General features: G+C 48.6%; 1 protein-coding gene across 4 annotated transcripts in view; it reads left to right on the forward strand.

Annotated features, from left to right (window-relative positions):
• Positions 1-26,529, forward strand: part of LOC134966385 (serine-rich adhesin for platelets-like) — a 215,043-nt gene that overhangs the window by 30,377 nt on the left and 158,137 nt on the right. For 3 of the 4 annotated variants that reach the window (XM_063943071.1, XM_063943074.1, XM_063943073.1), the window contains exon 3: positions 726-827. The exons of the other annotated variant lie outside the window; for it this stretch is intronic. The gene's annotated coding sequence lies outside the window, so the exon portion shown is untranslated. The remainder of the gene's footprint in view (positions 1-725; positions 828-26,529) is intronic. 4 annotated transcript variants of the gene reach the window in all.

Consider the following 26,529-nt stretch of genomic DNA (forward strand, 5'->3'; position numbering starts at 1 on the left):
ATACTGTTTTATACAGCATAAGGGGATCAATTCAGCATGGTTCGCTATTGTGCTGGAATCGCTATTTGGCGATTTCTGCATATGTGCGCATACGCCGGTGCGTGCATGTGCAAGGTCTTAAATGGCGTTCTCTTCAGAACGCAGTCTAAGTCCTTGTGGGGGGGAAGTGACGGGGCATCGACACTGCGTTTTGTGGGTGTCAACGCTGCCGCTGCGGGCCTTAACATGGAAGAGAGATGTCTGCAGGGGGATACCCTAATCATGTGAGTGCTTCGCTGCTTAACGAAGCATTCAAATGTTAGCGGGGGGCAGGACCCGGCATGCGGGGAGGACTTGCCCTGTTCTGGGTGTCCCCCCGCATGTTAGTGTAAAGAGTTGTAGTTGTGCGATTTTTCACACAACTACAATGCTGAATTAGGCCCTAGTTTCTTATGTGAGACATTATTTCCACGTGAATTTTCTTTGCATCATGATGCGGTAAAGTATTCTGATATATTGGTTCTATTGCATTACATTGAATTTTACATTATTGCATTTACCTTATACTGTACTATAGCAACATTGTCTATTCAGACAGTTGCTGTATTTATACTGTATTTGTATACATTTTTATTTTCTGGTTGTTTAATTTTCATCATTTCATATTTCTATATGTATTTTTTATATAATTCAGTTTACTGATTGTAGCTTATATGCATCAATATTTTCTTTTCACTATCATACAGTTTTTAGGGCAGTCTGGATGCCGGCAGTCATGTGACCGACACCGAAATTCCAACATCACTTGGGAGACCAGTGCCAGGACACAGACTGCTGTTATGCCGAAGGTGAGTATTGGGTTTAGGGTTAGGGCCTGGTGGGGTGGGTGGGTGGGTGGGTAGGATTTGATTGAGACCCTATGGGGAATGTTATGGTTAGGCACTAGGGGTGTGGTTAGCCATAGCCACCCCCCCCCACCGTTAGTCCTAGCCACCCCACCCAAGAATTAGCTCTAGCCACCAGCCCCCCCAAAGGTTAGGATTAGGGTGGGGCTGAAGAAAATACTTACCCCTGTTCGGCATCCGGATCTTCATTGTTGGGATGTCGCTGTTGGTCATTTGACTGACAGTATTTCATACCGAACACATTTTTAGTTACTGATTGTTATATTGCAGTGGTTCTCAAACTCGGTTCTCAGCACCTCACACAGGTCATGTTTTCCAGGTCTCCTGTGGATATTTACATGTGACAGTTAGTAACAAAACCTGCGCAGCTGCCAGGTGACCTCAAAAACATGGCCTATGTGGGGTCCTGAGGACCGAGTTTGAGAACCACTGTTATATTGTATACACGTATACTGTACATACAGACTTCCATACAAACTTTGTTATATGCACTTTTTATTATTTTTATTTTTTATTCTATAGGTTCATTTTCAGCACCTTGGGTGATTGTTCTTCTTTTGTTATAGATTACACACTTTTTAAGGTTAGCTCTCCTACCACCAGGGAGTATATAATGCTGTATTTAGGTTGCTAGCTTGTGGTTCACTAGCACTCAACAACCTGAGTGCCGTGCATTACATATGTGTAAGTGGCTCTTCAGATGTGTCTTATAGTACAGTATATACTTATAGCAGCTGCTGCAGAACCATGGTTTGCATACTGCTATCTGTGATAAATCTGTCTATTATGGAAATCCACAAGTCTAGTCTCTCATGGACTAATTATTTTCATTGCACAGTATAATGCAATATCCTGGTTCCTTATATCGATGACTCTATCTACTGAAATGTGCTGTCATTATGTCAGATTGTTCCCCTGCCTCACACCGTGAGAAGAGCTGCATAAGTACAGGGTGTCTAGAGCTCTACTGAAGGCTATCCAAGTAGGAAATCATTTTCCCTAATTATCAGCTAGCTGCGGTAGCCATCTCCAGGGAGCTAGATCATAAGGCTGCTGGTCTTCAATGAAATCAATTATTTAACCCCACCGTTAGCTCCCTTCTAGCACCATCCACCTCACCTCTGGTAATAGGCCTTATTATGAAGTACCCCAAGCTTCTGAATGCCCATGGGCTTTCTGGAATAGCAGCATCATGTGTTCTAGCCAAGAGCCTGGGATCAGTCAGTGCTTTAAATAATAACAGTTTTCCCAATAACACCATGTGACATAAGAGACATGCTCGGCTCGGGACTAATTGCTTCACGTTTGCTGCTAGTGTGTAGGTGTCACTCATACAGTATCTCCCGAAAACACCAGCAACTTGCAGGCAGCTGTTACACATTAATCTGCTCATCACATTACTTATTGTTTAGCTTATTCTATAGGACCCGCTTTCTCTGGAAGTCTGAATGTAAAATAATGAGCATTGTCTTTTACATTGCACTCTGCACAAATGAAACAATAGTATTTATTATATATATTTGTGTGGATGCGTTTCAAGACAGAACCACTTTTAATGAGGCTTCTGGAAATGGTAAATTTTGGTTTTCAAATGCTGATAATGTAGACGCTTTGCAAAGATGGTGAGACACGCACCCCAGGACTCCCCTCCACAAGTGTTTTTCCATGCTGGCCAATGAAGAGGACTCCTGACTTTATTTATATATTCATATTAATCGCTATTATGGGGATTTTTTGTTTTTTGACAACGTTAGATCAAGAAAGAAGAAAACTAGAGTTTTCATTTTTTAAATGTTGAACTATTTTAGTATAATATGTAGAATAAACCCGCATATATTTAAATGAATGTCATTTACTCGGTGTGTGAAATATCAGGAGTACAAGTAATGATGTAACAATGACACAAGGGAATTTGTAGATCAAGCAAAAAATAAAACACATATGATTTACATGAAAAAAAAAAAAACACAGCCCCTTATTCACGTTACACCACAGTAGAGCCCCTTATATATGTTACACCACAGTAAAGCCACATATGCACATTACACCACAGTTCAGCCGATTATACATGTTACACTAAAGAAGAGCCGCTTATACACTAGAGATGTGCACTTGAAATTTTTCGGGTTTTGTGTTTTGGTTTTGGGTTCGGTTCCGCGGCCGTGTTTTGGGTTCGACCGCGTTTTGGCAAAACCTCACCGAATTTTTTTTGTCGGATTCGGGTGTGTTTTGGATTCGGGTGTTTTTTTCAAAAAACACTAAAAAACAGCTTAAATCATAGAATTTGGGGGTCATTTTGATCCCAAAGTATTATTAACCTCAAAAACCATAATTTCCACTCATTTTCAGTCTATTCTGAATACCTCACACCTCACAATATTATTTTTAGTCCTAAAATTTGCACCGAGGTCGCTGGATGACTAAGCTAAGCGACCCTAGTGGCCGACACAAACACCGGGCCCATCTAGGAGTGGCACTGCAGTGTCACGCAGGATGGCCCTTCCAAAAAACACTCCCCAAACAGCACATGACGCAAAGAAAAAAAGAGGCGCAATGAGGTAGCTGTGTGAGTAAGATAAGCGACCCTAGTGGCCGACACAAACACCGGGCCCATCTAGGAGTGGCACTGCAGTGTCATGCAGGATGGCCCTTCCAAAAAACACTCCCCAAACAGCACATGACGCAAAGAAAAAAAGAGGCGCAATGAGGTAGCTGTGTGAGTAAGCTAAGCGACCCTAGTGGCCGACACAAACACCTGGCCCATCTAGGAGTGTCACTGCAGTGTCACGCAGGATGGCCCTTCCAAAAAACACTCCCCAAACAGCACATGACGCAAAGAAAAAAAGAGGCGCAATGAGGTAGCTGTGTGAGTAAGATAAGCGACCCTAGTGGCCGACACAAACACCGGGCCCATCTAGGAGTGGCACTGCAGTGTCACGCAGGATGGCCCTTCCAAAAAACACTCCCCAAACAGCACATGACGCAAAGAAAAAAAGAGGCGCAATGAGGTAGCTGTGTGAGTAAGATAAGCGACCCTAGTGGCCGACACAAACACCGGGCCCATCTAGGAGTGGCACTGCAGTGTCACGCAGGATGGCCCTTCCAAAAAACACTCCCCAAACAGCACATGACGCAAAGAAAAAAAGAGGCGCAATGAGGTAGCTGTGTGAGTAAGATAAGCGACCCTAGTGGCCGACACAAACACCGGGCCCATCTAGGAGTGTCACTGCAGTGTCACGCAGGATGTCCCTTCCAAAAAACACTCCCCAAACAGCACATGACGCAAAGAAAAAAAGAGGCGCAATGAGGTAGCTGTGTGAGTAAGATAAGCGACCCTAGTGGCCGACACAAACACCGGGCCCATCTAGGAGTGGCACTGCAGTGTCACGCAGGATGGCCCTTCCAAAAAACACTCCCCAAACAGCACATGACGCAAAGAAAAAAAGAGGCGCAATGAGGTAGCTGTGTGAGTAAGATAAGCGACCCTAGTGGCCGACACAAACACCTGGCCCATCTAGGAGTGGCACTGCAGTGTCACGCAGGATGGCCCTTCCAAAAAACACTCCCCAAACAGCACATGACGCAAAGAAAAAAAGAGGCGCAATGAGGTAGCTGTGTGAGTAAGATAAGCGACCCTAGTGGCCGACACAAACACCGGGCCCATCTAGGAGTGGCACTGCAGTGTCATGCAGGATGGCCCTTCCAAAAAACACTCCCCAAACAGCACATGACGCAAAGAAAAAAAGAGGCGCAATGAGGTAGCTGTGTGAGTAAGATAAGCGACCCTAGTGGCCGACACAAACACCTGGCCCATCTAGGAGTGGCACTGCAGTGTCACGCAGGATGGCCCTTCCAAAAAACACTCCCCAAACAGCACATGACGCAAAGAAAAAAAGAGGCGCAATGAGGTAGCTGTGTGAGTAAGATAAGCGACCCTAGTGGCCGACACAAACACCGGGCCCATCTAGGAGTGGCACTGCAGTGTCACGCAGGATGGCCCTTCCAAAAAACACTCCCCAAACAGCACATGACGCACAGAAAAAAAGAGGCGCAATGAGGTAGCTGTGTGAGTAAGATAAGCGACCCTAGTGGCCGACACAAACACCGGGCCCATCTAGGAGTGTCACTGCAGTGTCACGCAGGATGGCCCTTCCAAAAAACACTCCCCAAACAGCACATGACGCAAAGAAAAAAAGAGGCGCAATGAGGTAGCTGTGTGAGTAAGATAAGCGACCCTAGTGGCCGACACAAACACCTGGCCCATCTAGGAGTGGCACTGCAGTGTCACGCAGGATGGCCCTTCCAAAAAACACTCCCCAAACAGCACATGACGCAAAGAAAAAAAGAGGCGCAATGAGGTAGCTGTGTGAGTAAGATAAGCGACCCTAGTGGCCGACACAAACACCTGGCCCATCTAGGAGTGGCACTGCAGTGTCACGCAGGATGGCCCTTCCAAAAAACACTCCCCAAACAGCACATGACGCAAAGAAAAAAAGAGGCGCAATGAGGTAGCTGTGTGAGTAAGATAAGCGACCCTAGTGGCCGACACAAACACCGGGCCCATCTAGGAGTGGCACTGCAGTGTCATGCAGGATGGCCCTTCCAAAAAACACTCCCCAAACAGCACATGACGCAAAGAAAAAAAGAGGCGCAATGAGGTAGCTGTGTGAGTAAGATAAGCGACCCTAGTGGCCGACACAAACACCTGGCCCATCTAGGAGTGGCACTGCAGTGTCACGCAGGATGGCCCTTCCAAAAAACACTCCCCAAACAGCACATGACGCAAAGAAAAAAAGAGGCGCAATGAGGTAGCTGTGTGAGTAAGATAAGCGACCCTAGTGGCCGACACAAACACCGGGCCCATCTAGGAGTGGCACTGCAGTGTCACGCAGGATGGCCCTTCCAAAAAACACTCCCCAAACAGCACATGACGCACAGAAAAAAAGAGGCGCAATGAGGTAGCTGTGTGAGTAAGATAAGCGACCCTAGTGGCCGACACAAACACCGGGCCCATCTAGGAGTGTCACTGCAGTGTCACGCAGGATGGCCCTTCCAAAAAACACTCCCCAAACAGCACATGACGCAAAGAAAAAAAGAGGCGCAATGAGGTAGCTGTGTGAGTAAGATAAGCGACCCTAGTGGCCGACACAAACACCTGGCCCATCTAGGAGTGGCACTGCAGTGTCACGCAGGATGGCCCTTCCAAAAAACACTCCCCAAACAGCACATGACGCAAAGAAAAAAAGAGGCGCAATGAGGTAGCTGTGTGAGTAAGATAAGCGACCCTAGTGGCCGACACAAACACCGGGCCCATCTAGGAGTGGCACTGCAGTGTCACGCAGGATGGCCCTTCCAAAAAACACTCCACAAACAGCACATGACGCAAAGAAAAAAAGAGGCGCAATGAGGTAGCTGTGTGAGTAAGATAAGCGACCCTAGTGGCCGACACAAACACCGGGCCCATCTAGGAGTGGCACTGCAGTGTCACGCAGGATGGCCCTTCCAAAAAACACTCCCCAAACAGCACATGACGCAAAGAAAAAAAGAGGCGCATTGAGGTAGCTGTGTGAGTAAGATAAGCGACCCTAGTGGCCGACACAAACACCTGGCCCATCTAGGAGTGGCACTGCAGTGTCACGCAGGATGGCCCTTCCAAAAAACACTCCCCAAACAGCACATGACGCAAAGAATAATGAAAGAAAAAAGAGGTGCAAGATGGAATTGTCCTTGGGCCCTCCCACCCACCCTTATGTTGTATAAACAGGACATGCACACTTTAACCAACCCATCATTTCAGTGACAGGGTCTGCCACACGACTGTGACTGAAATGACGGGTTGGTTTGGACCCCCACCAAAAAAGAAGCAATTAATCTCTCCTTGCACAAACTGGCTCTACAGAGGCAAGATGTCCACCTCATCATCATCCTCCGATATATCACCGTGTACATCCCCCTCCTCACAGATTATCAATTCGTCCCCACTGGAATCCACCATCTCAGCTCCCTGTGTACTTTGTGGAGGCAATTGCTGCTGGTCAATGTCTCCACGGAGGAATTGATTATAATTCATTTTAATGAACATCATCTTCTCCACATTTTCTGGAAGTAACCTCGTACGCCGATTGCTGACAAGGTGAGCGGCGGCACTAAACACTCTTTCGGAGTACACACTTGTGGGAGGGCAACTTAGGTAGAATAAAGCCAGTTTGTGCAAGGGCCTCCAAATTGCCTCTTTTTCCTGCCAGTATAAGTACGGACTGTGTGACGTGCCTACTTGGATGCGGTCACTCATATAATCCTCCACCATTCTTTCAATGGGGAGAGAATCATATGCAGTGACAGTAGACGACATGTCCGTAATCATTGACAGGTCCTTCAGTCCGGACCAGATGTCAGCATCAGCAGTCGCTCCAGACTGCCCTGCATCACCGCCAGCGGGTGGGCTCGGAATTCTGAGCCTTTTCCTCGCACCCCCAGTTGCGGGAGAATGTGAAGGAGGAGATGTTGACAGGTCGCGTTCCGCTTGACTTGACAATTTTCTCACCAGCAGGTCTTTGAACCCCAGCAGACTTGTGTCTGCCGGAAAGAGAGATCCAAGGTAGGTTTTAAATCTAGGATCGAGCACGGTGGCCAAAATGTAGTGCTCTGATTTCAACAGATTGACCACCCGTGAATCCTTGTTAAGCGAATTAAGGGCTCCATCCACAAGTCCCACATGCCTAGCGGAATCGCTCCGTGTTAGCTCCTCCTTCAATGTCTCCAGCTTCTTCTGCAAAAGCCTGATGAGGGGAATGACCTGACTCAGGCTGGCAGTGTCTGAACTGACTTCACGTGTGGCAAGTTCAAAGGGCAGCAGAACCTTGCACAACGTTGAAATCATTCTCCACTGCGCTTGAGACAGGTGCATTCCACCTCCTATATCGTGCTGAATTGTATAGGCTTGAATGGCCTTTTGCTGCTCCTCCAACCTCTGAAGCATTTATAGGGTTGAATTCCACCTCGTTACCACTTCTTGCTTCAGATGATGGCAGGGCAGGTTCAGGCGTTTTTGGTGTTGCTCCAGTCTTCTGTACGTGGTGCCTGTACGCCGAAAGTGTCCCGCAATTCTTCTGGCCACCGACAGCATCTCTTGCACGCCCCTGTCATTTTTTTAAAAATTCTGCACCACCAAATTCAAGGTATGTGCAAAACATGGGACGTGCTGGAATTTGCCCAGATTTAATGCACACACAATATTGCTGGCGTTGTCCGATGCCACAAATCCACAGGAGAGTCCAATTGGGGTAAGCCATTCCGCGATGATCTTCCTCAGTTGCCGTAAGAGGTTTTCAGCTGTGTGCGTATTCTGGAAACCGGTGATACAAAGCGTAGCCTGCCTAGGAAAGAGTTGGCGTTTGCGAGATGCTGCTACTGGTGCCGCCGCTGCTGTTCTTGCGGCGGGAGTCCATACATCTACCCAGTGGGCTGTCACAGTCATATAGTCCTGACCCTGCCCTGCTCCACTTGTCCACATGTCCGTGGTTAAGTGGACATTGGGTACAGCTGCATTTTTTAGGACACTGGTGACTCTTTTTCTGAGGTCTGTGTACATTTTCGGTATCGCCTGCCTAGAGAAATGGAACCTAGATGGTATTTGGTACCGGGGACACAGTACCTCCAACAAGTCTCTAGTTGGCTCTGCAGTAATGATGGATACCGGAACCACGTTTCTCACCACCCAGGATGCCAAGGCCTCAGTTATCCGCTTTGCAGCAGGATGACTGCTGTGATATTTCATCTTCCTCGCAAAGGACTGTTGGACAGTCAATTGCTTGGTGGAAGTAGTAAAAGTGGTCTTACGATTTCCCCTCTGGGATGACCATCGACTCCCAGCAGCAACAACAGCAGCGCCAGCAGCAGTAGGCGTTACACGCAAGGATGCATCGGAGGAATCCCAGGCAGGAGAGGAATCGTCAGAATTGCCAGTGACATGGCCTGCAGGACTATTGGCATTCCTGGGGAAGGAGGAAATTGACACTGAGGGAGTTGGTGGGGTGGTTTGCGTGAGCTTGGTTACAAGAGGAAGGGATTTACTGGTCAGTGGACTGCTTCCGCTGTCGCCCAAAGTTTTTGAACTTGTCACTGACTTATTATGAATGCGCTGCAGGTGACGTATAAGGGAGGATGTTCCGAGGTGGTTAACGTCCTTACCCCTACTTATTACAGCTTGACAAAGGCAACACACGGCTTGACAAATGTTGTCCGCATTTCTGTTGAAATACTTCCACACCGAAGAGCTGATTTCTCTAACGTCCTAAGTGGAAGCTGGGGACTCCGTAAGGACCATGGGGAATAGCGGCTCCGCAGGAGACTGGGCACATCTAAAGAAAGCTTTAGGACTATCTGGTGTGCACTGGCTCCTCCCCCTATGACCCTCCTCCAAGCCTCAGTTAGATCTCTGTGCCCGAACGAGAAGGGTGCACACTAGGGGCTCTCCTGAGCTTCTTAGTGAAAGTTTTAGTTTAGGTTTTTTATTTTCAGTGAGACCTGCTGGCAACAGGCTCACTGCATCGAGGGACTAAGGGGAGAAGAAGCGAACTCACCTGCGTGCAGAGTGGATTGGGCTTCTTAGGCTACTGGACATTAGCTCCAGAGGGACGATCACAGGCCCAGCCATGGATGGGTCCCAGAGCCGCGCCGCCGGCCCCCTTACAGAGCCAGAAGACAGAAGAGGTCCGGAAAATCGGCGGCAGAAGACATCCTGTCTTCACCAAGGTAGCGCACAGCACTGCAGCTGTGCGCCATTGCTCCTCAGCACACTTCACACTTCGGTCACTGAGGGTGTAGGGCGCTAGGGGGGGGCGCCCTGAGCAGCAATAAAAACACCTTGGCTGGCGAAAATACATCACATATAGCCCCCAGGGCTATATGGATGAATTTTAACCCCTGCCAGAATCCATAAAAAAGCAGGAGAAAAGTCAGTGAAAAAGGGGCGGAGCCTATCTCCTCAGCACACTGGCGCCATTTTCCCTCACAGCTCAGTTGGAGGGAAGCTCCCCTGGCTCTCCCCTGCAGTCACTACACTACAGAAAGGGTTAAAAAAGAGAGGGGGGCACTAATTAGGCGCAGTATTAACAATACAGCAGCTATAAGGGGAAAAACACTTATATAAGGTTATCCCTGTATATATATAGCGCTTTGGTGTGTGCTGGCAAACTCTCCCTCTGTCTCCCCAAAGGGCTAGTGGGGTCCTGTCCTCTATCAGAGCATTCCCTGTGTGTGTGCTGTATGTCGGTACGTTTGTGTCGACATGTATGAGGAGAAAAATGATGTGGAGACGGAGCAGATTGCCTGTAATAGTGATGTCACCCCCTAGGGGGTCGACACCTGAGTGGATGAACTGTTGGAAGGAATTACGTGACAGTGTCAGCTCTGTATAAAAGACAGTGGTTGACATGAGACAGCCGGCTACTCAGCTTGTGCCTGTCCAGACGTCTCATAGGCCGTCAGGGGCTCTAAAGCGCCCGTTACCTCAGATGGCAGATATAGACGCCGACACGGATACTGACTCCAGTGTCGACGGTGAAGAGACAAATGTGACTTCCAGTAGGGCCACACGTTACATGATTGAGGCAATGAAAAATGTTTTACACATTTCTGATAATACGAGTACCACCAAAAAGGGGTATTATGTTCGGTGAGGAAAAACTACCTGTAGTTTTCCTGAATCTGAGAAATTAAATGAGGTGTGTGATGATGCGTGGTTTTCCCCCCGATAACAACTGATAATTTCTAAAATGTTATTGGCATTATATCCTTTCCCGCCAGAGGTTAGGGTGCGTTGGGAAACACCCCCTAGGGTGGATAAAGCGCTCACACGCTTGTAAGGGCTCTACCCTCTCCTGAGATGGCCGCCCTTAAGGATCCTGCTGATAGAAAGCAGGAGGGTATCCTAAAATGTATTTACACACATACTGGTGTTATACTGCGACCAGCAATCGCCTCAGCCTGGATGTGCAGTGCTGGGTTGGCGTGGTCGGATTCCCTGACTGAAAATATTGATACCCTAGATAGGGACAGTATATTTTTGCCTATAGAGCATTTAAAAGATGCATTTCTATATATGCGTGATGCACAGCGGAATATTTGCCGACTGGCATCAAGTCTAAGTGCGTTGTCCATTTCTACCAGTAGAGGGTTATGGACACGTCAGTGGTCAGGTGATGCGTATTCCAAACGGCATTTGGAAGTATTGACTTAATAAGGGGAGGAGTTATTTGGGGTCGGTCTTTCAGACCTGGTGGCCACGGCAACAGCTGGGAAATCCACGTTTGTACCCCAGGTCGCCTCTCAACATGAGAAGACGCCGTATTATCAGGCGCAGTCTTTTCGTGGACAAGCGGGCAAAATGTTCCTCATTTCTGCCCCGTGACAGAGGGAGAGGAAAAAGGCTGCAGAAATCAGCCAGTTCCCAGGAACAGAAACCCTCTCCCGCCTCTGCCAAGCCCTCAGTATGACGCTGGGGCTTTACAAGCAGAATCAGGCACAGTGGGGGGCCCGTCTCAATGAATTTCAGCGCGCAGTGGGCTCACTCGCAAGTAGACCCCTGGATCCTTCAGGTGATATCTCAGGGGTACAAATTAGAATTCGAGACGTCTCCCCCTCGCCGTTTTCCTAAAGTCGGCTTTACCGATGTCTCCTTCTGACAGGGAGACAGTTTTGGAAGCCATTCACAAGCTGTATTCCCAGCAGGTGATAATCAAGGTACCCCTCCTGCAACAGGGAACGGGGTATTATTCCACACTGTTGTGGTACCGAAGCCGGACGGCTCGGTGAGACCGATTCTAAATCTAAAATCTTTGAACACTTACATACAGAGGTTCAAATTCAAGATTGAGTCACTCAGAGCAGTGATTGCGAACCTGGAAGAAGGGGACTACATGATGTCTCGGGACATCAAGGATGCTTACCTTCATGTCAAAATTTACCCTTATCACCAAGGGTACCTCAGGTTTATGGTACAGAACTGTCACTATCAGTTCAGACGCTGCCGTATGGATGGTCCACGGCACCCCGGGTCTTTACCAAGGTAATGGCCGAAATGATGATATTCCTAAGATCCAGGGAACAGTTGGAGGTCGGTGTAGCACTATCTCAGGTAGTGTTGCGGCAGCACGATTGGATTCTCAATATTCCAAAATCGCAGCTGGTTCCAACGACTTGTCTTCTGTTCCTAGGGATGATCCTGGACACAGTCCAGAAAAAGGTGTTTCTCCCGGAGGGGAAAGACAGGGAGTTATCCGAGCTAGTCAGGAACCTCCTAAAACCGAGCCAAGTCTCAGTGCATCAATGCACAAGGGTTCTGGGTAAAATGGTGGCTTCCTACGAAGCAATCCCATTCGGCAGATTCCACGCAAGAACTTTCCAGTGGGACCTGCTGGACAAATGGTCCGGGTCGCATCTTCAGATGCATCAGCGGATAACCCTGTCACCAAGGACAAGGGTGTCCCTCCTGTGGTGGTTGCAGAGTGCTCATCTTCTAGAGGGCCGCAGATTCGGCATTCAGGACTGGGTCCTGGTGACCACGGATGCCAGCCTGCGAGGCTGGGGAGCAGTCACACAGGGAAGGAATATCCAGGGCTTATGGTCAAGCCTGGAGACATCACTTCACATAAATATCCTGAAGCTAAGGGCCATTTACAATGCTCTAAGCTTAGCAAGACCTCTGCTTCAAGGTCAGCCGGTGTTGATCCAGTCGGACAACATCACGGCAGTCACCCACGTAAACAGACAGGGTGGCACAAGAAGCAGGAGGGCAATGGCAGAAGCTGCAAGGATTCTTCGCTGGGCGGAAAATCATGTGATAGCACTGTCAGCAGTATTCATTCCGGGAGTGGACAACTGGGAAGCAGACTTCCTCAGCACGACCTCCACCCGGGAGAGTGGGGACTTCACCCAGAAGTCTTCCACATGATTATAAACCGTTGGGAAAAACTCGACAGGTATTGCGCCAGGTCAAGGGACCCTCAGGCAATAGCTGTAGACGCTCTAGTAACACCGTGGGTGTACCAGTCAGTGTATGTGTTCCCTCCTCTGCCTCTCATACCCAAGGTACTGAGATTGATAAGATGGAGAGGAGTAAGCACTATATTCGTGGCTCCGGATTGGCCAAGAAGGACTTGGTAACCGGAACTTCAAGAGATGCTCACGGAGGATCCGTGGCCTCTACCTCTAAGAAGGGACCTGCTCCAACAAGGACCCTGTCTGTTCCAAGACTTACCGCGGCTGCGTTTGCCGGCATGGCGGTTGAACGCCGGATCCTGAAGGAAAAAAGGCATTCCGGATGAAGTCATCCCTATCCTGATCAAAGCCAGGAAGGATGTAACCGCAAAACATTATCACCGCATTTGGCGAAAATATGTTGCGTGGTGCGAGGCCAGTAAGGCCCGACGGAGGAAATTCAACTGGGTCGATTCCTACATTTCCTGCAAACAGGAGTGTCTATGGGCCTGAAATTGGGGTCCATTAAGGTTCAAATTTCGGCCCTGTCAATTTTCTTCCAAAAAGAACTAGCTTCAGTCCCTGAAGTTCAGACGTTTGTAAAAGGGGTACTGCATATACAGCCTCCTTTTGTGCCTCCAGTGGCACTTTGGGATCTCAATGTAGTTTTTTGGGTTCCAAAAGTCACATTGGTTTGAACCACTTAAATCTGTGGAGTTAAAATATCTCACATGGAAAGTGGTCATGCTGTTGGCCCTGGCCTGGGCCAGGCGCGTGTCAGAATTGGCGGCTTTATCCTGTAAAAGCCCTTATCTGATTTTCCATTCGGACAGGGCGGAATTGAGGACTCGTCCTCAGTTTCTCCCTAAGGTGGTTTCAGCGTTTCACCTGAACCAACCTATTGTGGTGCCTGCGGCTACTAGGGACTTGGAGGACTCCAAGTTGCTAGACGTTGTCAGGGCCCTGAAAATATATGTTTCCAGGACGGCTGGAGTCAGAAAATCTGACTCGCTGTTTATCCTGTATGCACCCAACAAGCTGGGTGCTCCTGCTTCTAAGCAGACTATTGCTCGTTGGATTTGTAGTACAATTCAGCTTGCACATTCTGTGGCAGGCCTGCCACAGCCAAAAATCTGTAAATGCCCACTCCACAAGGAAGGTGGGCTCATCTTGGGCGGCTGCCCGAGGGGTCTCGGCTTTACAACTTTGCCGAGCAGCTACTTGGTCAGGAGCAAATACGTTTGTAAAATTCTACAAAATTGTTACCCTGGCTGAGGAGGACCTGGAGTTCTCTCAATTGGTGCTGCAGAGTCATCCGCACTCTCCCGCCCGTTTGGGAGCTTTGGTATAATCCCCATGGTCCTTACGGAGTCCCCAGCATCCACTTAGGACGTTAGAGAAAATAAGAATTTACTTACCGATAATTCTATTTCTCGTAGTCCGTAGTGGATGCTGGGCGCCCATCCCAAGTGCGGATTGTCTGCAATACTGGTACATAGTTATTGTTACCAAAAAATCGGGTTATTGCTGTAGTGAGCCATCTTTTCTAGAGGTTCCTCTGTTATCATGCTGTTAACTGGGTTCAGATCACAAGTTGTACGGTGTGATTGGTGTGGCTGGTATGAGTCTTACCCGGGATTCAAAATCCTTCCTTATTGTGTACGCTCGTCCGGGCACAGTATCCTAACTGAGGCTTGGAGGAGGGTCATAGGGGGAGGAGCCAGTGCACACCAGATAGTCCTAAAGCTTTCTTTAGATGTGCCCAGTCTCCTGCGGAGCCGCTATTCCCCATGGTCCTTACGGAGTCCCCAGCATCCACTACGGACTACGAGAAATAGAATTATCGGTAAGTAAATTCTTATTTTTTTTGGTATTTTCACCAGGCATGTCAACGGCCATATTCCTCCCACGGACAACAGGTGTCTCCCCGGGTGCCTGACTTAAACAAACCACCTCACCATCAGAATCCTCCTTGTCAATTTCCTCCCCAGCGCCAGCAACACCCATATCCTCCTCATCCTGGTGTACTTCAACACTGACATCTTCAATCTGACTATCAGGAACTGGACTGCGGGTGCTCCTTCCAGCACTTGCAGGGGGCGTGCAAATGGTGGAAGGCGCATGCTCTTCACGTCCAGTGTTGGGAAGGTCAGGCATCGCAACCGACACAATTGGACTCTCCTTGTGGATTTGGGATTTCGAAGAACGCACAGTTCTTTGCGGTGTTTTTGCCAGCTTGAGTCTTTTCATTTTTCTAGCGAGAGGCTGAGTGCTTCCATCCTCATGTGAAGCTGAACCACTAGCCATGAACATAGGCCAGGGCCTCAGCCGTTCCTTGCCACTCCGTGTGGTAAATGGCATATTGGCAAGTTTACGCTTCTCCGACGACAATTTTATTTTAGATTTTGGAGTCCTTTTTTTACTGATATTTGGTGTTTTGGATTTTACATGCTCTGTACTATGACATTGGGCATCGGCCTTGGCAGACGACGTTGCTGGCATTTCATCGTCTCGGCCATGACTAGTGGCAGCAGCTTCAGCACGAGGTGGAAGTGGATCTTGATCTTTCCCTAATTTTGGAACCTCAACATTTCTCTAACGTCCTAGTGGATGCTGGGGACTCCGTCAGGACCATGGGGATTAGCGGCTCCGCAGGAGACAGAGCACAAAAATAAAGCTTTAGGATCAGGTGGTGTGCACTGGCTCCTCCCCCTATGACCCTCCTCCAAGCCTCAGTTAGGTTTTTGTGCCCGTCCGAGCAGGGTGCAATCTAGGTGGCTCTCCTAAAGAGCTGCTTAGAAAAAGTTTTTAGGTTTTTTATTTTCAGTGAGTCCTGCTGGCAACAGGCTCACTGCATCGAGGGACTTAGGGGAGAGAAGTCAACTCACCTGCGTGCAGGATGGATTGGCTTCTTAGGCTACTGGACACCATTAGCTCCAGAGGGATCGAACACAGGCCCAGCCATGGAGTCCGGTCCCGTAGCCGCGCCGCCGACCCCCCTTGCAGATGCCGAAGATGGAAGAGGTCCAGAAGCAGGCGGCAGAAGACTTTTCAGTCTTCCTGAGGTAGCGCACAGCACTGCAGCTGTGCGCCATTGTTGTCAGCACACTTCACACAGCGGTCACGGAGGGTGCAGGGCGCTGGGGGGGGGCGCCCTGGGCAGCAATGTATAATACCTTTTTATGGCTAAAAAATACATCACATATAGCCCTTGAGGCTATATGGATGTATTTAACCCCTGCCAGATCTCACAAACTCCGGAGAAGAGCCTGCCGAAATAGGGGGCGGGGCTTATTCTCAGCACACAGCGCCATTTTCCTGCTCAGCTCCGCTGTGAGGAAGGCTCCCAGGACTCTCCCCTGCACTGCACTACAGAAACAGGGTAAAACAGAGAGGGGGGGCACTTTTTTGGCGATATTACTATATTTAAGCTGCTATAAGGATACAACACTTATATAGGGTTGTTCCCATATATATTATAGCGCTTGGGTGTGTGCTGGCAAACTCTCCCTCTGTCTCCCCAAAGGGCTAGTGGGGTCCTGTCTTCAATAGAGCATTCCCTGTGTGTCTGCTGTGTGTCGGTACGTGTGTGTCGACATGTATGAGGACGATGTTGGTGTGGAGGCAGAGCAATTGCCGGTAATGGTGATGTCACCCCCCAGGGAGTCGACACCGGAATGGATGGCTTTGTTTATGGAATTACGTGATAATGTCAGCACATTACAAAAATCAGTTGACGACATGAGACGGCCGGAAAACCAGTTAGTACCTGCCCAGGCGTCTCAGACACCGTCAGGGGCTGTAAAACGCCCTTTACCTCAGTCGGTCGACACAGACCCAGACACGGACACTGAATCTAGTGTCGACGGTGAAGAAACAAACGTATTTTCCAGTAGGGCCACACGTTATATGATCACGGCAATGAAGGAGGCTTTGCATATCTCTGATACTACAAGTACCACAAAAAGGGGTATTATGTGGGGGGTGAAAAAACTACCTGTAGTTTTTCCTGAATCAGAGGAATTGAATGATGTATGTGATGAAGCGTGGGTTAACCCAGATAGAAAAGTGCTAATTTCAAAAAAGTTATTGGCATTATACCCTTTCCCGCCAGAGGTTAGGGCGCGCTGGGAAACACCCCCTAAGGTGGATAAGGCGCTCACACGCTTATCAAAACAAGTGGCGTTACCGTCTCCTGATACGGCCGCCCTCAAGGATCCAGCTGATAGGAGGCTGGAAACTACCCTAAAAAGTATATACACACATACTGGTGTTATACTGCGACCAGCCATCGCCTCAGCCTGGATGTGCAGTGCTGGGGTGGTCTGGTCGGATTCCCTGACTGAAAATATTGATACCCTGGATAGGGACAGTATTTTACAGACTTTAGAGCAATTAAAGGATGCTTTTCTTTATATGCGAGATGCTCAGAGGGATATTTGCACTCTGGCATCGAGAGTAAGTGCGATGTCCATATCTGCCAGAAGAAGTTTATGGACACGACAGTGGTCAGGTGATGCGGATTCCAAACGGCATATGGAAGTATTGCCGTATAAAGGGGAGGAATTATTTGGCGTCGGTCTATCGGATTTGGTGGCCACGGCAACTGCCGGGAAATCCACCTTTTTACCTCAGACCCCCTCCCAACAGAAAAAGACACCGTCTTTTCAGCCGCAGTCCTTTCGGTCCTATAAGAAGCGGGCAAAAGGACAGTCATATCTGCCCCGAGGCAGAGGAAAGGGTAAGAGAGGGCAGCAAGCAGCTCCTTCCCAGGAACAGAAGCCCTCCGCGGGTTCTGCAAAGCCCTCAGCATGACGCTGGGGCTTTACAAGCGGACTCAGGAACGGTGGGGGGTCGACTCAAGAATTTCAGCGCGCAGTGGGCTTGCTCACAGGTGGACCCCTGGATCCTGCAGGTAGTATCTCAGGGTTACAGGTTGGAATTCGAGAAGTCTCCCCCTCGCCGGTTCCTAAAGTCTGCTTTGCCAACGTCTCCCTCAGACAGGGCGACGGTATTGGAAGCCATTCACAAGCTGTTTTCTCAGCAGGTGATAGTCAAGGTACCCCTCCTACAACAGGAAAAGGGGTATTACTCCACGCTATTTGTGGTACCGAAGCCGGACGGCTCGGTAAGACCTATTCTAAATCTGAAATCTTTGAACCTGTACATACAAAAATTCAAGTTCAAGATGGAATCACTCAGAGCAGTAATAGCGAATCTGGAAGAAGGGGACTTTATGGTGTCCCTGGACATAAAAGATGCTTACCTGCATGTCCCAATTTGCCCTTCACATCAAGGGTACCTCAGGTTCGTGGTGCAAAACTGTCATTATCAGTTTCAGACGCTGCCGTTTGGATTGTCCACGGCACCTCGGGTCTTTACCAAGGTAATGGCCGAAATGATGATTCTTCTGCGAAGAAGAGGCGTATTAATTATCCCTTACTTGGACGATCTCCTGATAAGGGCAAGGTCCAGAGAACAGCTGGAGGACGGAGTAGCACTAACCCAAGTAGTGCTGCAACAACACGGGTGGATTCTGAATTTTCCAAAATCTCAGTTGACCCCGACAACACGTCTGCTGTTCCTGGGAATGATTCTGGACACGGTTCAGAAAAAGGTGTTTCTTCCGGAGGAGAAAGCCAAGGAGTTATCCGAACTTGTCAGGAACCTCCTAAAACCAGGAAAAGTGTCTGTGCATCAATGCACAAGAGTCCTGGGAAAGATGGTGGCTTCTTACGAAGCAATCCCATTCGGCAGATTCCACGCACGAACTTTTCAGTGGGATCTGCTGGACAAATGGTCCGGATCGCATCTGCAGATGCATCAGCGGATAACCTTATCGCCACGGACAAGGGTGTCTCTTCTGTGGTGGTTGCAGAGTGCTCATCTGTTAGAAGGCCGCAGATTCGGCATACAGGACTGGGTCCTGGTGACCACGGATGCCAGTCTGAGAAGCTGGGGAGCGGTCACACAGGGAAGAAACTTCCAGGGAGTATGGTCAAGCCTGGAGATGTCTCTTCACATAAATATACTGGAGCTAAGAGCGATTTACAATGCTCTAAGCCTGGCAAAACCCCTGCTTCAGGGTCAGCCGGTGTTGATCCAGTCGGACAACATCACGGCAGTCGCCCACGTAAACAGACAGGGCGGCACAAGAAGCAGGAGAGCAATGGCAGAAGCTGCAAGGATTCTTCGCTGGGCGGAAGATCATGTGATAGCACTGTCAGCAGTGTTCATTCCGGGAGTGGACAACTGGGAAGCAGACTTCCTCAGCAGACACGATCTACACCCGGGAGAGTGGGGACTTCATCCAGAAGTCTTCCACATGATTGTGAACCGTTGGGAAAAACCAAAGGTGGATATGATGGCGTCTCGCCTCAACAAAAAACTGGACAGGTATTGCGCCAGGTCAAGAGACCCTCAGGCAATAGCTGTGGACGCTCTGGTAACACCGTGGGTGTTCCAGTCAGTGTATGTGTTTCCTCCTCTGCCTCTCATACCCAAAGTACTGAGAATTATACGGCAAAGGGGAGTAAGAACGATACTCGTGGCTCCGGATTGGCCAAGAAGAACTTGGTACCCGGAACTTCAGGAGATGCTCACGGAAAATCCGTGGCCTCTACCTCTAAGACGGGACCTGATTCAGCAGGGACCGTGTCTATTCCAAGACTTACCGCGGCTGCGTTTGACGGCGTGGCGGTTGAACGCCGAATTCTAAGGGAAAAAGGCATTCCAGAAGAGGTCATTCCTACACTGGTTAAAGCCAGGAAGGAGGTGACTGCACAACATTATCACCGCATTTGGAGAAAATATGTTGCGTGGTGTGAGGCCAGGAAGGCCCCCACGGAGGAATTTCAATTGGGTCGATTCCTACATTTCCTGCAAACAGGATTGTCTATGGGCCTCAAGTTGGGGTCCATTAAGGTTCAAATTTCGGCCCTGTCGATTTTCTTCCAGAAAGAATTGGCTTCAGTTCCTGAAGTCCAGACTTTTGTAAAAGGAGTACTACATATACAGCCCCCGGTTGTGCCCCCAGTGGCTCCGTGGGACCTTAATGTAGTTTTGGATTTTCTCAAATCCCATTGGTTTGAGCCACTCAAATCGGCGGATTTGAAATATCTTACATGGAAAGTAACCATGCTACTGGCCCTGGCTTCAGCCAGGAGAGTGTCAGAATTGGCGGCTTTATCGTATAAAAGCCCATATCTGATTTTCCATTCGGACAGGGCAGAACTGCGGACGCGTCCTCATTTTCTGCCTAAGGTGGTGTCAGCGTTTCACCTGAACCAGCCTATTGTGGTGCCTGCGGCTACTAGCGATTTGGAGGATTCCAAGTTGCTGGACGTTGTCAGGGCATTGAAAATATATATTTCAAGGACGGCTGGAGTCAGAAAATCTGAATCGCTGTTTATACTGTATGCACCCAACAAGCTGGGTGCTCCTGCTTCTAAGCAGACGATTGCTCGTTGGATTCGTAGCACAATTCAACTTGCACATTCTGTGGCAGGCCTGCCACAGCCTAAATCTGTCAAGGCCCATTCCACAAGGAAGGTGGGCTCATCCTGGGCGGCTGCCCGAGGGGTCTCGGCATTACAACTCTGCCGAGCAGCTACGTGGTCGGGGGAGAACACGTTTGTAAAATTCTACAAATTTGATACCCTGGCTAAAGAGGACCTGGAGTTCTCTCATTCGGTGCTGCAGAGTCATCCGCACTCTCCCGCCCGTTTGGGAGCTTTGGTATAATCCCCATGGTCCTGACGGAGTCCCCAGCATCCACTAGGACGTTAGAGAAAATAAGATTTTACTTACCGATAAATCTATTTCTCGTAGTCCGTAGTGGATGCTGGGCGCCCATCCCAAGTGCGGATTGTCTGCAATACTTGTACATAGTTATTGTTACAAAAAAATCGGGTTGTTCTTGTTGTGAGCCGTCTGTTCAGAGGCTCCTACGTTGTCATACTGTTAACTGGGTTCAGATCACAAGTTGTACGGTGTGATTGGTGTGGCTGGTATGAGTCTTACCCGGGATTCAAAATCCTTCCTTATTGTGTACGCTCGTCCGGGCACAGTATCCTAACTGAGGCTTGGAGGAGGGTCATAGGGGGAGGAGCCAGTGCACACCACCTGATCCTAAAGCTTTATTTTTGTGCCCTGTCTCCTGCGGAGCCGCTAATCCCCATGGTCCTGACGGAGTCCCCAGCATCCACTACGGACTACGAGAAAAAGATTTATCGGTAAGTAAAATCTTATTTTTTGTTCTCCATATTTTAATAGGCACAACTAAAAGGCACCTCAGGTAAACAATGGAAATGGATGGATACTAGTATACTTATGGATGGACGAGCGACTGCCGACACAGAGGTAGCTACAGCCGTGGACTACCGTACTGTGTCTGCTGCTAATATAGACTGGATGATAATGAGATGAAATCAATATATATATATATATAATATCACTAGTACTGCAGCCGGACAGGTATATATATTTATTATGTAATGACTGATGACGGACCTGCTGGACACTGTCAGCTCAGCAGCACCGCAGACTGCTACAGTAAGCTACTATAGTAGTATGTATAAAGAAGAAAGAAAAAAAAAACCACGGGTAGGTGGTATACAATTATGGATGGACGAGCGACTGCCGACACAGAGGTAGCTACAGCCGTGGACTACCGTTCTGTGTCTGCTGCTAATATAGACTGGATGATAATGAGATGAAATCAATATATATATATATAATATCACACTAGTACTGCAGCCGGACAGGTAGATATATTTATTATGTAATGACTGATGACGGACCTGCTGGACACTGTCAGCTCAGCAGCACCGCAGACTGCTACAGTAAGCTACTATAGTAGTATGTATAAAGAAGAAAGAAAAAAAAAAACCACGGGTAGGTGGTATACAATTATGGATGGACGAGCGACTGCCGACACAGAGGTAGCTACAGCCGTGGACTACCGTACTGTGTCTGCTGCTAATATAGACTGGATGATAATGAGATGAAATCAATATATATATATATAATATCACTAGTACTGCAGCCGGACAGGTATATATATTTATTCTGTAATGACTGATGACGGACCTGCTGGACACTGTCAGCTCAGCAGCACCGCAGACTGCTACAGTAAGCTACTATAGTAGTATGCATAAAGAAGAAGAAAGAAAAAAAAAAACGGGTAGGTGGTATACAATATTATATATATATATTATATACAATTATATATATATATATATATATATTTCTCTAACGTCCTAAGTGGATGCTGGGGACTCCGTCAGGACCATGGGGTTTAGCGGCTCCGCAGGAGACAGGGCACAATAATAAAAGCTTTAGGATCAGGTGGTGTGCACTGGCTCCTCCCCCTATGACCCTCCTCCAAGCCTCAGTTAGATTTTTGTGCCCGGCCGAGAAGGGTGCAATCTAGGTGGCTCTCCTGAGCTGCTTAGAATAAAAGTTTAAGTTAGGTTTTTTATTTTCAGTGAGTCCTGCTGGCAACAGGCTCACTGCTACGAGGGACTTAGGGGAGAGAAGTAAACTCACCTGCGTGCAGTATGGATTTGCTTCTTAGGCTACTGGACACCATTAGCTCCAGAGGGAGTCGGAACACAGGTCTCACCCTGGGGTTCGTCCCGGAGCCGTGCCGCCGACCCCCCTTGCAGATGCCGAAGTTGAAGAGGTCCAGAAACAGGCGGCAGAAGACTTTCAGTCTTCATAAGGTAGCGCACAGCACTGCAGCTGTGCGCCATTGTTGTCAGCACACTTCATACCAGCGGTCACTGAGGGTGCAGGGCGCTGGGAGGGGCGCCCTGGGCAGCAATGTATTATACCTTTTTTATGGCAAAAATACATCACATATAGCCCTTGAGGCTATATGGATGTATTTAACCCCTGCCAGATCTCACAAACTCCGGGAGAAGAGCCCGCCGTTTTAGGGGGTGGGGCCTATTCTCCTCAGCAAACGGCGTCATTTTCCTGCTCAGCTCTGCTGTGAGGAAGGCTCCCAGGCTCTCCCCTGCACTGCACTACAGAAACAGGGTTAAAACAGAGAGGGGGGGCACTTATTTGGCGATATGATTACATATGTGAAAATGCTATAAGGGAAGACACTTGTATAAGGGGTTGTCCCTGTATAATTATAGCGTTTTTGGTGTGTGCTGGCAAACTCTCCCTCTGTCTCCCCAAAGGGCTAGTGGGGTCCTGTCCTCTATTAGAGCATTCCCTGTGTGTGTGCTGTGTGTCGGTACGTGTGTGTCGACATGTAGGAGGACGATGTTGGTGAGGAGGCGGAGCAAATTGCCTGTATTGGTGATGTCACTCTCTAGGGAGTCGACACCGGAATGGATGGCTTATTTAGGAATTACGTGATAATGTCAACACGATGCAAGGTCGGTTGACGCCATTAGACGGCCGGCAAACAAATTAGTACCTGTCCAGGCGTCTCAGACACCGTCAGGGGCTTGTAAAAACGCCCATTTACCTCAGTTGGTCGACACAGACACAGACACGGACACTGACTTCAGTGTCGACGGTGAAGAAACAAACGTATTTTCCTTTAGGGCCACACGTTACATGTTAAGGGCAATGAAGGAGGTGTTACATATTTCTGATACTACAAGTACCACAAATAAGGGTATTATGTAGGGTGGGAATAATCTACTTGTAGTTTTTCCTGAATCAGATAAATTAAAGAGTGTGATGATACGTGGGTTTCCTCCGATAGAAAATTATTGGAGGTATACCCTTTCCCGCCAGAAGTGAGGGCGAGTTGGGAAACACACCTTAGAGTGGATAAGGCGCTCACACGCTTATAAAAACAAGTGGCGTTACCGTCTCCAGATACGGCCGCCCTCAAAGAGCCAGCTGATAGGAAGTTGAAAAATATCCTAAAAAGTATATACACACATACTGGTGTTATACTACGACCAGCAATCGCCTCAGCCTGGATGTGCAGCGCTGGGGGGGCTTGGTCGGATTTCCTGACTGAAAATATTGATACCCTTGACAGGAACAATATTTTATTGACTATAGAGCATTTTAAGGATGCATTTCTATATATGCGAGATGCGCATTCTGGCATCAAGAGTAGATGTGATGTCCATATCTGCCAGACGATGTTTATAGACATGACAGTGGTCAGGTGATGCAGATTCCAGACGGCACATGGAAGTATTGCCGTATAAAGGGGCGGTCCATCGGACCTGGTGGCCATGGCAACAGCTGGAAAATCCACTTTTGTTACCCCAAGTCACATCTCAGCAGAAAAGGACACAGTCTTTTCAGTCTCAGTCCTTTCGTACCCATAAAGGCAGGTGGGCAAAAGGCCAGTCATATCTGCCCAGGGTTAGAGGAAAGGGAAGAAGACTGCAGCAGGCAGCCCATTCCCAGGAACAGAAGTCCTCCACAGCTTCTGCCAAGTCCGCAGCATGACGCTGGGGCCATACAAGCGGACTCAGGTGCGGTGGGGGGTCATCTCAAGAGTTTCAGCACGCAGTGGGCTCACTCGCAAGTGGACTCCTGGATCCTACACGTAGTATCCCAGGTGTACATTGGAAATTCGAGACGTCTTCCCCTCACAAGTTCCTGAAGTCTGCTTTACCAACGTCTCCCTCCGACAGGGAGGCAGTATTGGGAAAAAATTCACAGGCTGTATTCCCAGCAGGTGATAATCAAAGTACCCCTCCTACAACAAGGGAAGGGGTATTATTCCACACTATATTGTGGTACTGAAGCCAAACGGTTTGGTGAGATCTAAAAGATTTGAACAATTACATACAAGGGTTCAAATCAAGATGGAGTCACTCAGAGCAGTGATAGCGAACCAGGACGATATGGTGTCACTGGATATCAGGGACGCTTACCTACATGTCCAAATTTTGCCCTTCTCACCAAGGGTATCTCAGGTTCGTGGTACAGAACTGTCACTATCAGTTCAGACGCTGCCGTTTGGATTGTCCACGGCACCCCGGGTCTTTACCATGGTAATGGCCGAAATGATGATTCTTCCTAAAAGAAATATGGACGCTTTCCTGATAAGGGCAAGGTCCAGAGAACAGTTGGTGGTCGGAGTAGCACTATCTCAAGTAGTTCTACGACAGCACGAGTGGATTCTAAATATTCCAAAATCGCAGCTTTTTCCGACGACACGTCTAATGTTCCTAGGAATGATTCTGGACACAGTCCAGAAAAGGATGTTTTCTCCCGGAGAAGAAGGCCAGGGAGTTATCCGAGCTAGTCAGGAACCTCCTAAAACCAGGAAAAGTATCAGTGCATCATTGCACAAGGGTCCTGTGAAAAATGGTGGTTTCGTACAAAGCGATCCCATTCGGTAGATTTCACGCAAGAACCTTTCAGTGGAATCCGCTGGGAAAATGGTCCGGATCGCATCTTCAGATGCATCAGCGGATAACCCTGTCTCCAAGGACAAGGGTGTTTTCTTCTGCGGTGGCTGCAGAGTGCTCATCTATGAAAGGGCCGCAGATTCGACATTCAGGACTGGGTCCTGGTGACCACGGATGCCAGCCTGAGTGGCTGGGGAGCAGTCACACAAGGAAAAAATTTCCAGGGAGTGTGATCAAGTCTGGAGACTTCTCTCCACATAAATATACTGGAGCTAAGGGCAATTTACAAGGCTCTAAGCTTAGCAAGACCTCTGCTTCATGGTCAGCCGGTATTGATCCAGTGGGACAACATCACGGCAGTCGCCCACGTAAACAGACAGGGCGGCACATGAAGCAGGAGGGAAATGGCAGAAACTGCAAGGATTCTTCGCTGGGCGAAAAATCATGTGATAACACTCTCAGCAGTGTTAATTCCGGGAGTGGAAAACTGGGAAGCAGACTTCCTCAGCAGGCATAACCTCCACCCGGGAGAGTGGGGACTTCAGCGGGAAGTCTTCCACATGATTGTAAACCGTTGGGAAAAACCAAAGGTGGACATGTTGGCGTCCCATCTGAACAAAAAACTAGACAAATATTGCGCCAGGTCAAGGGACCCTCAGGCAATAGCGGTGGACGCTCTGGTAACACTGTGGGTGTACCAGTCAGGGTATGTGTTCCCTCCTATGCATCTCATACCAAAAGTACTGAGAATCATAAGAAGGAGATGAGTAAGAACGATACTCGTGGTTCCGGATGGGTCAAGAAGGACTTGGTACCCGGAACTTCAAGAGATGCTCACGGAAGAACCGTGGCCTCTACCTTTAAGAAAGGACCTGCTCCAGCAGGGGCCTTGTCTGTTCCAAGACTTACCGCGGCTGCGTTTGACGGCATGGCAGTTGAACGCCGGATCCTGAAAGGGCATTCCAGATGAAGTCATCCCTACCCTGGTCGAAGCCAGGAAGGATGTAACCGCAAAACATTTTCACCGCATTTGGCGAAAATATGTTGCGTGGTGTGAGGCCAAGAAGGTCCCTACAGAGGAATTCCAACTGGGTCGTTCCTACATTTCCTGAAAACAGGACTGTCTATGGGCCTAAAATTAGGGTCCATTAAGGTTCAAATTTCGACCCTGTCGAATTTCTTCCAGAAAGAACTGGCTTCAGTGCCTGAAGTTCAGACGTTTGTAAAAGGGGTACTGCATATACAGCCTCCTTTTGTGCCCCCAGTGGCACCTTGGGATCTCAATGTTGTTTTGAGTTTCCTAAAGTCACATTGGTTTG

The sequence above is a fragment of the Pseudophryne corroboree genome, chromosome 10 (genome assembly GCF_028390025.1).
Source record: "Pseudophryne corroboree isolate aPseCor3 chromosome 10, aPseCor3.hap2, whole genome shotgun sequence".
Classification (NCBI taxonomy): domain Eukaryota; kingdom Metazoa; phylum Chordata; class Amphibia; order Anura; family Myobatrachidae; genus Pseudophryne; species Pseudophryne corroboree.